The sequence below is a fragment of the Mastigoproctus giganteus genome, chromosome 10 (genome assembly GCF_048544385.1).
Source record: "Mastigoproctus giganteus isolate SK-2022 chromosome 10, ASM4854438v1, whole genome shotgun sequence".
In the NCBI taxonomy this organism is placed as follows: Eukaryota; Metazoa; Arthropoda; class Arachnida; order Uropygi; family Thelyphonidae; genus Mastigoproctus; species Mastigoproctus giganteus.
Genome location: NC_143584.1, coordinates 177,426,805 through 177,432,201, shown reverse-complemented (window position 1 = coordinate 177,432,201; position 5,397 = coordinate 177,426,805).

Sequence of the window (5,397 nt, the reverse complement as noted above, 5' to 3'; positions counted from 1 at the left end):
TGGAGGATACTGTCAACAAACCAAATGAGTTCATACCATCTGCAACGCGTCCAATCATTGGAGCCTGCGGATTATCCACTCCGGAGGACTTTTGCTACTTGGTTTCTTCAACAGAGTGCGGCAGACAGTGCATTTGCTGCGTCCGTATTGTTCACCGATGAGGCAAGTTTCACAAGAGAGGGAACCTCCAATCAACATAACGCCCATTTGTGGGCTTTGGAGAACCCCCATGGTACGCAAACACGTGCAACTCAATGCCGTTTGTCTGTCAATGTTTGGGCTGGCATTGTTGGAGACCACCTCATTGGGCCTTACCTTCTGCCCCCTCGTCTGGACGGTAGGGCATACCTGATCTTTCTACAGCAAGTCCTGCCCGAACTTATTGAAGAAGCACATGTTCCTCAGTCGTTGCGCCGCTCAATGTGGTTCCAGCATGTTGGGGCACTTCCACATTACACCAATGATGTCCGCCAACACCTAAACGTTACATTTGGACAGCATTGGATAGGTCGTGGTGGTCCGGTTCATTGGCCTGCTAGATCGCCGGACCTATCATGCCTGGACTTCTTCTGCTGTGGTCAAATGAAGACATTGGTGTACGAGATCCCCGTTGATTCAGTTGAAGAACTCGTCGCTCGCATCTCTGTAGCTGCCGGGGAGATTCGAGACACGCCAGGAATCTTCCAGAACGTTAGGGATTAAATGCGGCGGCGCTGTGAAGCCTGTATGACTGCTTCTGGTGGAACTTTCGAACACCTTCTGTAACACTAACGAGTTGCTGTTTCTGTTCTTTTTCTTTGTTCTTTGTTCACGTGACCTCCCGCATGACGAAGGCATTTCGGACCCTGCAATGCTATGTGATTCCGATTCGTCTTTGTGCCCCCTGCACCTCCTGCAAGTTTATCGCACTGGTAATGAATCACCCTGTATATAGTGCAATCTCTATAAAATTTATCATCACACAAATAATGATATCTTGCTGACATCACTCCTGGCGAAGTTTAAATTCAATAAAGATAACAGAAACACTTGTTTGATATTGTACACCAGAACAGGTACTTAATACTTGCTAAGTAATTTTGAAATAAAAGCAGCAGCACGTCTTAAGACACCAGGGGTGGAGCAACAAGGCGTAATAATATCTTGCATCGTCACTGTAACCAAGCAGTTGATTGCAGATGACATGGAGCATGGCGAGCAGCTAAAAATTCCAGACACACATAGTCTTGCCAAACCAGGTTAGGCATGGAACTTTGTAAGAACGAAGTAAAGAAAGACCTGAAATAAATTAGTTTTCTTCACCAAGTAACAGATTCGTTCCCGAATGTTCATGATGAGCACATTATAGTCTGATATGCAAGTAAGGTTTTTCACCTTACTTGTATATCCTACATGAAGCCTCGATAGCCTATATGAAGTGTGGAAGTAAGGGCTGCACACTTCATATAGGCTATCCATCGATCATCTTCCATACTCTTTGAAAGCGATTCTAAAGACACTGTGCTGGATGGGATATAATCATCTATGAACACAACATTCGTTTATGGTGACTGCTGTCAGAGTCAAGTTTAGATCTGAGCGTGATACAACTGGAATGATTTACAACAATATTCGCTTTCTCACGCTGTGCTGCTGAGAGGACATATAAGATGTCTTCTTATAGTTTTCTTGAATTTCTTTTCCGGTGAGGGGCATGTTGTATTGCAGGAAGATCACCATGTGAGAGAGAGAGAATCTTTTATTGCACCACCTTCAATTGTGACAATTACGTGATTGGATCGTGTTGCAATGTCCCTTCATGGCCAAAAGACCAGGGATTAACACTTACAGAGATGATAACAAGCAGATATATTACAGAAATAAATAAATTGCCATCAAGTGATACAGGACATAAAACAAATTAAATTAAATAACATCAAGTGACAAGACATTAATAAGACGATACAATGACTTCCATAATGGCATTAGGTTACATAAAAATATTAAGATGACATAAAAATTACATTAAATAAATACTGGTGTAACGTAACATTTAGATTAAATTAACAAAATGACACTTGAAAGTCCCGATTTTCGTCTTCGCAGCTCGTGGGAGAGAACAGCATGAAGAGAGGCAGTTGATGCACACATCGCTGGCTCCTTTTTCGGTATGCTCAGTAATTAATCGGAGCAGTAAAGTGGCGAGTGCAGGGCATGTTGGGCTGGATGCGATGAAGAGCAGGCTTTTCATTTTGCAGACTGCCCGGACAGTCGTTGACTATTCCTTACTGGAGGGAACCTGGGATGAATTTGCACGTCACGAGCTTGCTTCGAGGACGCCCTTTGTCGATGCTGAGTGGTTGGAGGGCATGGGATGTGTGGGATCTAGAATCCTCTTCCTATAGTGTCGGTTAACAGCAAATTTCTATAAATCGGCATCGATGCCCTGGATTCTTACGAGAATCTGGTAGGGTAGGAAGCGATCTGATAAGTTGAGGCGTGAGTGAAGAGGGCAAATTGTTGGGGTGGCTCGGATCTGGGCAGGTGGAATTATTTAGCCACAGAGATCCGGTCAGCATCTTTATCGTGATTACCAGTCTCCTTTGTTCCATGAGAGAGGGCAGCCTGGGAATTCCCAGGGCCATTTCAGTCGTATGGGCTTCGGGTGGTATCCTGTGTTTGTAGGTTACTCACTTGAGGAGCCAGTACTCTGCTGCCCAGATGGGTTTTGTGTTCGTAGGTGCTGCCGACGCCCAGATTTCTGCTGTATAAAGTAGCGGGGGAGTCCTGACATTTTTTTTTGCAGTAACCTTGTCTGAGACGTAATGAAGGTGTCGCTTCGCTCTCCCTTTCAGGTGCGCCGCTCGCCTGATGAGTTTTTCGATGTGTTGTTAGCTTTGTGTCAAAAACCCAAATATAAATGACATGAAACAGGAAGTATGGATACTACATTGATCTTTGGCGAGATGCTTGCGGGCGCTTTCTTCAAGGAGTAGAGCATGCACTCAGACTTTGCTGAGTTGATATTAAAGCTAAATTGTTTGAGGTAGCCTACTTGTGCGAGGAGCACACTGTTAATTTCCTCTGTGATCATATTGGGGTCTACATTTGTTTGGATGGTGGTTAGTATTTTTAAATCGTCAGCATAAGAAAATATATCTGGTCACTGGATTATAAAAGGGGAGATAATGGTAGTAAAGAGGAGGCTGGAGAGGACTCCCCCATGTGGTACTCCTGTAGATATTTGCTTAGTATAGCTTTTTTCAGAATTATGGGGTATGATTGTACGGTTCTGAAGGAGTGATGAGAGAAAATTCAATGCATCCCCACCTATGGGGTAATGGTCTTCAAGCAGTCGTAGGAGGGCCGGTACTTGAACGGCATCAAATGCTGCCTCGATGTCGAGGTAGATTATGAGGAGTTCTTTTCTCTCAAAAGCTTAAGGATGCTATGGGTGGTGGCAAGGAGATTGGTAATGGCGGACCTGTTCGGTAGTGATGAATGAATTTGTGGTGGAGCATCTGGAAGTATGTGAGCTGTTAGAGTTGGCAGGAGTGTCCTTTCTAGTAGTTTCAGGAGACATGAGGAATTGGAAATGAAATGGGGCTGAAGTGTTTCTCTAATGATGGCGTTCTTATTTTCAGGTGCGGCCTTATCAAATAGACAATCCATAGATGGAGAAAGGTGTGTTTGGTCAGTACTGCGTTGAAGATGCTAACAAGAGGCTGGATGATATAAGGACCCATGCATCTCAGCATGAACTGGGAATTCCAGCTGCATCCATAACTGTAGAGGATGGGGTTGAGTTCAAGGCTGCTAATATTTGGTCGAATGTGATGTGGCCGAATATGAATCCATTATTCTCTTTGCTTAAAAGTGCGGGTGCTTGTCCATCAAGTTTTAGTTCTGGATCCGGTTAAAAACTGTTTACAATAACCATGAATATTTCCTGTGGAAACATTTAGGGCTGTCTAATTTTAGAAGAAATCTTGTGCACTTTTTTGAATATTCTCCAACTCTTTGGCAAATGTTTTTATTTTCAGGGCCCATATAGGGATCGCATATTCAAGAATCGACAAGGCTGCTGTTGCGACAAATCAATGCCTTGTAAACTGATCATTTATTGAACATATAAGTGAATCTCTTGATTAATCCAAGCATCGTATAGGCAAATATGAGGAACAAAAAATGAGGTGTTGGAAGAAAGCAAGAACAATAAGTCTTTGTGATGGGATTCGCATGTAATAAATAGATTATTTATACTGTAAGGATGAGAGAAAGTTTTCTTTTTTGGGTCCGCATAGGCTACTACAGTGCATTTTAAAACGTTGAGAGTCAGGTTATTGTGAGAATTTACTGAGGGCCTGGTTGAGGAAGGCGCACTGTAGACCGAAGAAAACAGACACGTACAGCTTAAGCCAATAATTTAATAGGCGATGCCTGAAAGTGTGTGGCTATATCACTGATATATATATATATATATATATATATATTAATTAGTAATGGACCAAGGGTTGAGCCCTGTGGAACACCCTTTGTTAAAGAAAATATGTTAGAAACAGCGTTGTTGACAGATACTTGATATTGCAGATCATCAATGTAGCTTTGAAACCTGCTAAACACCAGTTCACGTATTCCATAGAATTTGAGTTTGATCAAGTTGGTATTAACTATACTCTTGTATTTAATGTTACCTAGTAATGCTATACAGTATTAGGTTATCTATTTAATTAAATATGGATTGAATGATTATGGATTGAAATGACCAAAGGACCAAGCAACCTGGTAACTGTGTGGTACCACTAAGTGCAAGTGCTGGAGAGTAGAGACTTGCAGCTACCAACATCGTCTCTAAAACGTAGAAAATATAACCATAACTAATACAGTTGACACCGACAACACTGCTTTAATTATATTTTAAACGTATCGATTTTAAATTGAATGATTATGCTTATGGTATTTAGTTTTCAATAGAACGATTGGGCTATAATCAAGTGGCTCAGATAGAGGAAATACTTGCAGTTTGTATGGTGAAAGCAGATAATGTCTTGATGGTTTTCCAAATCTTATTTCCATGTACCGAAAAAAATAATTACAAGTAATTTCAGACAAAAGTCTATTCATCTGACAAAGGGGATATTGGAGCGGTAAAAGACAGGGTGGTTATCAATGGGCATTGCTCTTTTGGGACTAATATTATTAGTGGAGTCCCTATAGGTTCATTACTCGGCCCAATACTCTTTAGAATGTTTATTATGGATATTAATAAAGGCATATTAAGTTTTCAGATGATACAAAGGTTGGAATGGTGGTTAGTGAGAGGAATCAAGTTTTTACTGGAAGCAAGGCATAGAAAAATTAGGTAGTAGGCTGAGAAGGGGCAATTGAAGTTTAACATTGACAAATGCAAGGCATTGC